Below are 13,038 nucleotides of genomic sequence, written 5' to 3'. Positions count from 1 at the left end.
AAAGTGTTTCACTTGAATTGCAACATGGTTGGTTCTTGTGTTACAACCATTTTTTTTCTTTGTTGTTGCCTTCTACTTTGATATTTGAACTTTGCATAATGATATTTTGATTATTGTTGCAAAGTATATCTTTATTGGATTGCATGATGGTTGGTTCTTGTGTGACAACCATGATTTTGTTTGTATCCAATTTATCCTTTAAGCACTTTTTCAAAAGCCATTGTATGCTCATAATAGCAATGTAATAGTTAATATATGTTGGAAGTATGTGGGCTCCTGAATATGATATGGACATGGCAATATATGAATATGAATGTATCCCCCCCCCAACTGATGATATTGGCAATTTTATGAAATGAGGAAGAGAAATGTTTTTCCAACAATTATCATTCTAGCTTTTTATGGAATTTTATGGTCAAAAGTTAGAAAAATGACGTACCTTCACTTACCCTTTGGAATGGATGAGTTGTATGTGTGGTGGCTGAAAACTTCTGATCATATTCTTCTTCAAGTGGCTGATCAAGAGGATTCATGGATAGAGAAATAAGATGACTTTTTATTGTTTCTACTAAAACTTGCTGAATCTGCTCCAAAATGCTGAAAATAATAGTCTTCATGTCTTCAAAACTCATTGGCACAATTCCTACTATGTGAAAAGATGTTTTGATGTCGAACATAGTAGGAAATTGTTGGCTTAGTGGCCATTAATGGATGCCACTAGTCAACACGAGAACTCTCACCATTGATGACAATGAGAGTCAAGATGCCCAAACACATCTTGCTAGGTACGAATGAATTTGCTGAAGTCGAGTCACCTAGAAGATCTGACGAACAAGGGACATTAATGTATTCCCATTGTTTGTCAGCATGAGGACTTGCCATTAAGGCATGCAAGCCTCAAGGTGTTTTTACAAAGAACTTAGACTCAAAGAACTATGGACTCAATAATTTGCATTGAAGCAGGGCTTATTTGTGGAATGAAAATGACAAGGAATGGAAGATGAAAATGGAAAATGGAAATGGAGAACAGAAATGGCAATGGAAATAAGCATGTGAATGAGCCTCTTGCTTTTATTTGTGGGTTATGAATGGACAAAAAGAGATGGAAAGTGCATGTGAATGAAAATGGAAAATATGGAGGAAAATGAGATGAATGGTTTATTATGAGGTATGGGTGTGATGGAGACAATAGTATCTGCAAGTTTTTCAAGTGTTTGGATCTGATTTTGCATCAACATGTTTCCTCTTTGTTGCTGATCATCCTCTTATGAAACAAATTGGTCTCTTAGAGAGACACCATTCTCTTGTAGTCATTTGTCCTTCCTTCTAAAACCTGCAAAAAAACTAATACTTCTTCTGCAATGGAATATAAGATTATCAAAGGAGAGAGGTGATCAATCTCTCTAGTTATGATATTTACACACAAAACTAAGAATTTGTATTAATGAAACAAGTTCTCAAAGGAAAAATCAAAAGAATTTATACTTGCTTTGGAATTGGTGCCCAAGTTGAATGTTGCTTCTTTTCAGCAATTTATTTCATTATTTGTCATTTCAAACTCTAATGATAGATTTCTCATTGTATAGATCTTGTTGAGATCTTTCCAATGATAGTTAAATCATCAAAATCTGATTTTGTATGAGAAAGATAGGCTGATTTGAACAATGAGGTTTTTCTTGCTAGAGAACAGCTGCGGAATTGGACTTTAGCTACGGAATGTGCAAGGTTCTGTAGCTAGAAATCTTGGATACAAAGTTAGCCATTCATTTTTCATAATCAGTCCAAAATTAATCAATACCTTCAGAAAAGTGAGCAAATAACTTATTCATTTCATTGATTCAAAATTATTATTTTTTTTCTTGACATGCAGTGACTCAGTGTGGCGACTTAGCGATAACACACAATTTGACTTTCCTTTGACCGGGGTCTTTTTCATCAAATTTGATCGAATGAATAGGACATCATCCATGTACCAACATTCCCCCAGCTACCCATGTGGCTTGTTTTGCTTGATGACACCTGCAACCTAAAGTTTAACAAAATAGCTGCGGAAAGTTGGGCTAGCTGCGGAAAGTTGAGCTAGCTGCGGAAAGTGGCTAAAACAGTCGATCATCAAAAAAAAAATTTTCATTGTCTGCAGAGCAAAAACAGTTTTATTGATGGAAAAACAGCTTACAACCATGATCATAACTATTTAGCCCTTTCATAGACTTAAGCCCTTCCAGTTCTGCCTTTAGTAATCGACCCATCCTTTACTCTGTTTAAAATTTGTCTGCCTGTGAGGGTTTAACAGAGGTAAGACAGCTATGTTGTAAGGTTGATGGAAGAACAATGGCTTGAAAATGGAAGATGGATACGGGAGTGTTCAAGAACTGTAAACGGAAACAGAGGATGAGCAGCCAAGATGAATTCACAAGAAGATACAAATGCATGCGTTGATTTGCTTCATTATAAAAATCTAAAAAAAATATCTGCACATATTTCCTCCTGATTAGATGTCATCTCAAACAACAAATATGATCTAGATTCTATACAGGCTGGTTTTGCTCAGGAAGAAAGAAAGAACCAGCAATTCACAAGTACATAACCATCAGTGCTAGAACTGACTTAGCAACAGCATTATAACTGGCTTCACTTTTACGGCCCTCAGAATTCTGAGCTCTCTCACACGATTCCTTCCATTCAGGAAGTTACGATTAATGATGATATTTTCTTATCGAGAGGACCTTGCTTCTGGCAATAGGAAAGATCTTGAAGGGAGCAGCGTCCTTGATGGGATTTAATGACAGAGAGTCGTGTTCAATTGGAATACGTCTCTAAACAGGTTTGAATTTAATAAGATGGAAGGCGTGTAATCGGGTTTTAGATGCCAGCATGCAGTTGATTCCCAATTAGAATTCCTTTCCTCAGGCACGCGGAATTGAATCACACATTCAAACTATTAGTTAATCAATTCAAATCCAGTTTTTTTTTCACGCGGCGTCCAAAAAGAGGCTCCAAAGAACCGAAAATTTCTCCCAGACCGCCACAAATTTCTTCAAACGGTTTCTGGGTTATCTAATTAACCCACCTGGAAAAAAAACCCATGTTTTAGTTTTTCTAAATTCGTCTATGTTTGGTCAAATCGAATGTTTGAAGTTTGAAGTTTTTCTGCTGTTTACGTTTTTCTGAGTTAACAATTCTCTGTTCTGCATTCTTTCTGAATTGATGTTTTTATTGCTGTATTCATTTTTGTTGTTTGATCTACTATTCTGCAGGTGTATTACACATGTTCAAAAATTACAAGAAGCTCAAAATCATCATCAATTATATACGATATGTATGAAGAGAATAGAGAAGCGCTGCACATGGAACTGATAGGAAGGAGGCAAGTGTTAACACTCCAAACTTCTTAGGGTCTGAGACAATCATTCCCATGACATAACCCAGCAAGCCCATGCATGATTGAAGAGAGTTTTGAACCCAAATTGAAACCACACATGGCAACAAAATCCACCACTGAATCCAAATGGACCAAAGCCCCATGCGAACTGAATAAATACGAGCATGAACTATGGGGTACAAGAGTGTTGCACATATGCCAATGATCGCACTTACTACACGGGCAAGGCCCAACACATAGGTTGGAATACCTCTCCATTCTAAGGCTGCTGTCATCAAGGTACCAAAACTTAAGACTGTGAAGTACAACAGAGCCAAAGAAAAACTTGCAAGTGCCACATCTTGTTGCATGTATACCAACCATCGTTATGATATAAACTCACTTCTATATGCATTTTTTTCTCTGAATTTTTGAATTTTTATATTGCTTAGTCATACCTGCATTTTCATTTTATTGCACTAACATCTTGACTGCAAATATGAAAAACAAAGTGGTGGCTGCGGAAACTGATTACAGTTGCGGAAACCAGTGTCAGCTGCGGAAACTTAGCACAGCAACCATTTAGCTAAATAGAGATAGTTAGGCAATCTTAATGGAAATGATCATGGGGAAATAACTTTTATTGATGAAATGGATGGCATGGAGTGAAAATGGAAATGAAATGAAGTTTATTTTTTCTCTTTTTTTTTTTTTTTTTTGAATCAATTGAAGTGATGAAGTTTATTTTGTCTCCTATTTTTTTTCTTAATAATTCTTTTTCTGATCCTCCAGATCATACAAAGTGCAGGAGGAGAGCATACTCAAGATTTTTTTTTTTTTTTACTTAACAATCCTTTTTCTGATCCTCTAGATCACACAAAGTGCAAGAGGAGAGCATACTCAAGAATTATTAACTTTTTTTTTCCAGATGTAAGAAATAAGGTCTCCTAATTACACTTCCCCGGCAACGGCGCCAAAATGTCTAGTCAATTTAATGTCTTAAATTGCTCTACATAAATTATCAATCCGGGTATCGTAAACTGATGAAGTGTGGTGCACTATATGTGCTTAGTAACCTTTGTCTTACTTCGTTGTTTTATAGTTTATGTTGTTTTTGGGGTTTTGTTCTTGTTGGTTTTCTAAAGTGTTTAATGCAAATGGAAGTCCTATTCTAAGGTCTTAAGAATACTTTTAAAGAACAAGTATGGATAAAGATTTCAAGACAAGGCCTTTGTCCCTAATGGTAACTCCCAAAACTTAGCAATTCAAAAGAACTTAAAACATGTTATTGATGGAGTTAGTATTTAAACAAAAGTGTAAATATAAAACTAGTTCAATCAAAATAAAATGCAATAATCAAATAATGAGAGAATGACTATGAGACCCAGTATCCTTGCTATTTCAGCAAAAGGACAAGATGATTCTATCACGTCATTAGTTCATTAAAAGGCTATGTGCATCACTAATCTACAATCAACTTGAAAGCAATTTATGTACACTAATATACATGTTTAAAAAAAAAATGCAGCAATTTAAAAAGACATCTGTACATTAATATACATGAAGTAAGAAAAAGAAATGCAAGAAATTAAAGTGACAACTATACAAGGCAGGGGCCCTCTACCACCTATAAAATCAAAGCAAAATTAAACACACTTGCATGAATTAAAATTGCATGAATGAAAAATCTAATCTACCTTACATTCTACAAAGCAATATTTACAAAATAAAATCTACTCTACCTTACATTCTAATATGCTCCATGACATCTACTTCACATCTCCTTCCATGTTGAAAACATCAAAGCTTTATTCAATTTCTTCAAAAGTACAAAGTACAACAAAGTTCTCCAAAGCTTTCAAAAGCCATCAAGGAAGAACTACAAACTTAAGAACTATGGACTAAAAAGACTAACAAATGAAGGAGAGAGATCTCCTATTTATACAAAAAGATGAGAGCCATCTCATTAATGATAGTCCATGAATCTCTCCCTCTACCTCTAGAGTCCTAATCAAAATAGGAACTGATAAGACACATGTCTTTTTAGAGTTACAATACAATTAGGAGATGTGACACATATCCTCATGATCCCATGATTCTTTCCAACCAAATTCGAATTTGGCCTTAGAGTGCCACATAAGGGTCTTCTAGAAGCCTCCTTTCAACCTACACATGTCAACAATCTCAACCCATTTGTTAGGTATAAGCATATGCACATTATTTTTTAATGTTTAACCACAAATTCACTTAAAAGGCTTAGAAATAATAAAGATTGGAAAAACATAAAGGTGGCCCAATGATAATGAAAGTGGGATGAATGTGGTGACATAGTAGTGAAATGGAGGTGATATAATGAACATAATAGTGAAAGTGTAATGGAAATGAATGACATTTTCAAGACCCAACATACCCCCCAACTGAAGCTATTGCATGTCCTCATGCAATATATATTACATTAACTCTTTTGATCCTTGAGCTTTGGCTTAACTTTGCATGATATCATTTGATAACTTCATGTTTCTGCAAAGTGTTTCACTTGAATTGCAACATGGTTGGTTCTTGTGTTACAACCATTTTTTTTTCTTTGTTGTTGCCTTCTACTTTGATATTTGAACTTTGCATAATGATATTTTGATTATTGTTGCAAAGTATATCTTTATTGGATTGCATGATGGTTGGTTCTTGTGTGACAACCATGATTTTGTTTGTATCCAATTTATCCTTTAAGCACTTTTTCAAAAGCCATTGTATGCTCATAATAGCAATGTAATAGTTAATATATGTTGGAAGTATGTGGGCTCCTGAATATGATATGGACATGGCAATATATGAATATGAATGTATCCCCACCCCAACTGATGATATTGGCAATTTTATGAAATGAGGAAGAGAAATGTTTTTCCAACAATTATCATTCTAGCTTTTTATGGAATTTTATGGTCAAAAGTTAGAAAAATGACGTACCTTCACTTACCCTTTGGAATGGATGAGTTGTATGTGTGGTGGCTGAAAACTTCTGATCATATTCTTCTTCAAGTGGCTGATCAAGAGGATTCATGGATAGAGAAATAAGATGACTTTTTATTGTTTCTACTAAAACTTGCTGAATCTGCTCCAAAATGCTGAAAATAATAGTCTTCATGTCTTCAAAACTCATTGGCACAATTCCTACTATGTGAAAAGATGTTTTGATGTCGAACATAGTAGGAAATTGTTGGCTTAGTGGCCATTAATGGATGCCACTAGTCAACACGAGAACTCTCACCATTGATGACAATGAGAGTCAAGATGCCCAAACACATCTTGCTAGGTACGAATGAATTTGCTGAAGTCGAGTCACCTAGAAGATCTGACGAACAAGCGACATTAATGTATTCCCATTGTTTGTCAGCATGAGGACTTGCCATTAAGGCATGCAAGCCTCAAGGTGTTTTTACAAAGAACTTAGACTCAAAGAACTATGGACTCAATAATTTGCATTGAAGCAGGGCTTATTTGCGGAATGAAAATGACAAGGAATGGAAGATGAAAATGGAAAATGGAAATGGAGAACAGAAATGGCAATGGAAATAAGCATGTGAATGAGCCTCTTGCTTTTATTTGTGGGTTATGAATGGACAAAAAGAGATGGAAAGTGTATGTGAATGAAAATGGAAAATATGGAGGAAAATGAGATGAATGGTTTATTATGAGGTATGGATGTGATGGAGACAATAGTATCTGAAAGTTTTTCAAGTGTTTGGATCTGATTTTGCATCAACATGTTTCCTCTTTGTTGCTGATCATCCTCTTATGAAACAAATTGGTCTCTTAGAGAGACACCATTCTCTTGTAGTCATTTGTCCTTCCTTCTAAAACTTGCAAAAAAACTAATACTTCTTCTGCAATGGAATATAAGATTATCAAAGGAGAGAGGTGATCAATCTCTCTAGTTATGATATTTACACACAAAACTAAGAATTTGTATTAATGAAACAAGTTCTCAAAGGAAAAATCAAAAGAATTTATACCTGCTTTGGAATTGGTGCCCAAGTTGAATGTTGCTTCTTTTCAGCAATTTATTTCATTATTTGTCATTTCAAACTCTAATGATAGATTTCTCATTGTATAGATCTTGTTGATATCTTTCCAATGATAGTTAAATCATCAAAATCTGATTTTGTATGAGAAAGATAGGCTGATTTGAACAATGAGGTTTTTCTTGCTAGAGAACAGCTGCGGAATTGGACTTTAGCTACGGAATGTGCAAGGTTCTGTAGCTAGAAATCTTGGATACAAAGTTAGCCATTCATTTTTCATAATCAGTCCAAAATTAATCAATACCTTCAGAAAAGTGAGCAAATAACTTATTCATTTCATTGATTCAAAATTATTATTTTTTTTCTTGACATGCAGTGACTCAGTGTGGCGACTTAGCGATAACACACAATTTGACTTCCCTTTGACCGGGGTCTTTTTCATCAAATTTGATTGAATGAATAGGACATCATCCATGTACCAACATTCCCCCAGCTACCCATGTGGCTTGTTTTGCTTGATGACACCTGCAACCTAGAGTTTAACAAAATAGCTGCGGAAAGTTGGGCTAGCAGCAGAAAGTTGAGCTAGCTGCGGAAAGTGGCTAAAACAGTCGATCATCAAAAAAAAAAATTTCATTGTCTGCAGAGCAAAAACAGTTTTATTGATGGAAAAACAACTTACAACCATGATCATAACTATTTAGCCCTTTCATAGACTTAAGCCCTTCCAGTTCTGCCTTTAGTAATCGACCCATCCTTTACTCTGTTTAAAATTTGTCTGCCTGTGAGGGTTTAACAGAGGTAAGACAGTTATGTTGTAAGGTTGATGGAAGAACAATGGCTGAAAATGGAAGATGGATACGGGAGTGTTCAAGAACTGTAAACGGAAACAGAGGATGAGCAGCCAAGATGAATTCACAAGAAGATACAAATGCATGCGTTGATTTGCTTCATCATAAAAATCTAAAAAAAATATCTGCACATATTTCCTCCTGATTAGATGTCATCTCAAACAACAAATATGATCTAGATTCTATACAGGCTGGTTTTGCTCAGGTAGAAAGAAAGAACCAGCAATTCACAAGTACATAACCATCAGTGCTAGAACTGACTTAGCAACAGCAGTATAACTGGCTTCACTTTTACGGCCCTCAGAATTCTGAGCTCTCTCACACGATTCCTTCCATTCAGGAAGTTACGATTAATGATGATATTTTCTTATCGAGAGGACCTTGCTTCTGGCAATAGGAAAGATCTTGAAGGGAGCAGCGTCCTTGATGGGATTTAATGACAGAGAGTCGTGTTCAATTGGAATACGTCTCTAAACAGGTTTGAATTTAATAAGATGGAAGGCGTGTAATCGGGTTTTAGATGCCAGCATGCAGTTGATTCCCAATTAGAATTCCTTTCCTCAGGCACGCGGAATTGAATCACGCATTCAAACTATCAGTTAATCAATTCAAATCCAGTTTTTTTCACGCGGCGGCAAAAAAGAGGCTCCAAAGAACCGAAGATTTCTCCCAGACCGCCACAAATTTCTTCAAACGGTTTCTGGGTTATCTAATTAACCCACCTGGAAAAAAAACCCATGTTTTAGTTTTTCTAAATTCGTCTCTGTTTGGTCAAATCGAATGTTTGAAGTTTGAAGTTTTTCTGCTGTTTACGTTTTTCTGAGTTAACAATTCTCTGTTCTGCATTCTTTCTGAATTGATGTTTTTATTGCTGTATTCATTTTTGTTGTTTGATCTACTATTCTGCAGGTGTATTACATAGGTTCAAAAATTACAAGAAGCTCAAAATCATCATCAATTATATACGCTATGTATGAAGAGAATAGAGAAGCGCTGCACATGGAACTGATAGGAAGGAGGCAAGTGTTAACACTCCAAAGTTCTTAGGGTCTGAGACAATCATTCCCATGACATAACCCAGCAAGCCCATGCATGATTGAAGAGAGTTTTGAACCCAAATTGAAACCACACATGGCAACAAAATCCACCACTGAATCCAAATGGACCAAAGCCCCATGCGAACTGAATAAATACGAGCATGAACTATGGGGTACAAGAGTGTTGCACATATGCCAATGATCGCACTTACTGCACGGGCAAGGCCCAACACATAGGTTGGAATACCTCTCCATTCTAAGGCTGCTGTCATCAAGGTACCAAAACTTAAGACTGTGAAGTACAGCAGAGCCAAAGAAAAACTTGCAAGTGCCACATCTTGTTGCATGTATACCAACCATCCTTATGATATAAACTCACTTCTATATGCATTTTTTTCTCTGAATTTTTGAATTTTTATATTGCTTAGTCATACCTGCATTTTCATTTTATTGCACTAACATCTTGACTGTAAATATGAAAAACAAAGTGGTGGCTGCGGAAACTGATTACAGTTGCGGAAACCAGTGTCAGCTGCGGAAACTTGGCACAGCAACCATTTAGCTAAATAGAGATAGTTAGGCAATCTTAATGGAAATGATCATGGGGAAATAACTTTTATTGATGAAATAGATGGCATGGAGTGAAAATGGAAATGAAATGAAGTTTATTTTTTCTCTTTTTTTTTTTTTTTTTTTTGAATCAATTGAAGTGATGAAGTTTATTTTGTCTCCTATTTTTTTTCTTAACAATTCTTTTTCTGATCCTCCAGATCATACAAAGTGCAGGAGGAGAGCATACTCAAGATTTTTTTTTTTTTTTACTTAACAATCCTTTTTCTGATCCTCTAGATCACACAAAGTGCAAGAGGAGAGCATACTCAAGAATTATTAACTTTTTTTTTCCAGATGTAAGAAATAAGGTCTCCTAATTACACTTCCCCGGCAACGGCGCCAAAATGTCTAGTCAATTTAATGTCTTAAATTGCTCTACATAAATTATCAATCCGGGTATCGTAAACTGATGAAGTGTGGTGCACTATATGTGCTTAGTAACCTTTGTCTTACTTCGTTGTTTTATAGTTTATGTTGTTTTTGGGGTTTTGTTCTTGTTGGTTTTCTAAAGTGTTTAATGCAAATGGAAGTCCTATTCTAAGGTCTTAAGAATACTTTTAAAGAACAAGTATGGATAAAGATTTCAAGACAAGGCCTTTGTCCCTAATGGTAACTCCCAAAACTTAGCAATTCAAAAGAACTTAAAACATGTTATTGATGGAGTTAGTATTTAAACAAAAGTGTAAATATAAAACTAGTTCAATCAAAATAAAATGCAATAATCAAATAATGAGAGAATGACTATGAGACCCAGTATCCTTGCTATTTCAGCAAAAGGACAAGATGATTCTATCACGTCATTAGTTCATTAAAAGGCTATGTGCATCACTAATCTACAATCAACTTGAAAGCAATTTATGTACACTAATATACATGTTTAAAAAAAAAATGCAGCAATTTAAAAAGACATCTGTACATTAATATACATGAAATAAGAAAAAGAAATGCAAGAAATTAAAGTGACAACTATACAAGGCAGGGGCCCTCTACCACCTATAAAATCAAAGCAAAATTAAACACACTTGCATGAATTAAAATTGCATGAATGAAAAATCTAATCTACCTTACATTCTACAAAGCAATATTTACAAAATAAAATCTACTCTACCTTACATTCTAATATGCTCCATGACATCTACTTCACATCTCCTTCCATGTTGAAAACATCAAAGCTTTATTCAATTTCTTCAAAAGTACAAAGTACAACAAAGTTCTCCAAAGCTTTCAAAAGCCATCAAGGAAGAACTACAAACTTAAGAACTATGGACTAAAAAGACTAACAAATGAAGGAGAGAGATCTCCTATTTATACAAAAAGATGAGAGCCATCTCATTAATGATAGTCCATGAATCTCTCCCTCTACCTCTAGAGTCCTAATCAAAATAGGAACTGATAAGACACATGTCTTTTTAGAGTTACAATACAATTAGGAGATGTGACACATATCCTCATGATCCCATGATTCTTTCCAACCAAATTCGAATTTGGCCTTAGAGTGCCACATAAGGGTCTTCTAGAAGCCTCCTTTCAACCTACACATGTCAACAATCTCAACCCATTTGTTAGGTATAAGCATATGCACATTATTTTCTAATGCTTAACCACAAATTCACTTAAAAGGCTTAGAAATAATAAAGATTGGAAAAACATAAAGGTGGCCCAATGATAATGAAAGTGGGATGAATGTGGTGACATAGTAGTGAAATGGAGGTGAAATGGAGGTGATATAATGGACATAATAGTGAAAGTGTAATGGAAATAAATGACATTTTCAAGACTCAACATGTACATGACTAGATCAGACTTCCTACATGGGACAAGACCAACATATCAATGGTCTGGAGGGCGGTCCTCAATACATTGGACCACTTTAGGGATGGATTGACCTGGAAAATTGGCAATGGAAGCTCAGTTCGGATTGGAATGGACCCTTGGATAGGATGTGGGAATGCTCATTTACTACCACAAGGGTTGATACAACATCTATCAGATACTGGATATACCAACTTGGCACATATTGCAGACCTGGAGCATACTGATATGTTCTGGTAGGCATGGAAAAATATTATCACATTGGGCATTCCCCCATGTTGGCAGGTCAATTGGCAGAACTATATATTAGCATTGAAGGAATCACATGTCCAGGTAACCGAGTGGGAGGATGAACTAAACTGGTCACACTCACCAAATGGGAAATACTCCCCCAAATACGGATACCTACATATTAATGTTGATCACAAACCCCTCGCTATGGATTGGTGGTGGGCTGTATTATGGAAGCTAAAGGCTACTCCCCCGGGAAAAATGTTCATGTGGTGCATACTTTGGAATAAGGTTCCTACAACAGACAACCTACAAAACACACCTTTCATGGCCCATCATGGTGCATATTGTGCAAAGAGGAATTGGAAACATGTGATCATCTATTCCTAAAATGCACTACCACCATCTCCATCTGGACCGAGATCACTGCTCAACTACAGATACAAAACAATTGGCAGGGTCAGGACTTTCAGGGGGCATGGCACAGCTGGTGGTCTAATGCACACAATCACAGGTGTCAGAACCTACCTGTTATGGTCTATTGGTGTATCTGGTTACAACGGAACAAGATAATATTCACTGATACTGCACCATGTTGGGCCCATGCCATTGCTCATCTCATCACAAACTTTCAAAGCTTACCAGAGGAAACCTGAGAACCACCTGCTCACAACATCCTTGTTGAAATCATTGATTATGACACCCCATGGGCTTACTTTGATGGATCGGCACAACAACATGGTTGTGGTGGAGGCATATACCTTCATATCACACTCTCACACTTTTTCAAGATTTAAATGGGATTGTGGGGGGGGGGGGGACAAATAACTTTGCAGAACTTATATCTCTCCGACATTTATTATACTTTTCTCTTGTCAAAGGATGTAGCAAATTGCAGATATTTGGTGACTCAAAGATCATTATTAAATGGTTTAATCAACAAACTATTTGTCACACATGCACACACTCCGACACATATTGGATGATTCTTTGAGATTGAGAACACATTTTGACATTTATTCTTGTCAACATATATACAGGGAGCATAACCAAGTCTCTGACAAACTATCCAAGGAAGCTGCACACCTTCCAAGGGGGGTCTAGTTTATCCAAGA

This window comes from Pinus tabuliformis, chromosome 1_1 (genome assembly GCF_031772625.1).
Source record: "Pinus tabuliformis cultivar Carrire ecotype Pingquan chromosome 1_1, CPIR1, whole genome shotgun sequence".
NCBI classification, from domain to species: domain Eukaryota; kingdom Viridiplantae; phylum Streptophyta; class Pinopsida; order Pinales; family Pinaceae; genus Pinus; species Pinus tabuliformis.
This window is presented reverse-complemented; position numbering follows the sequence as displayed.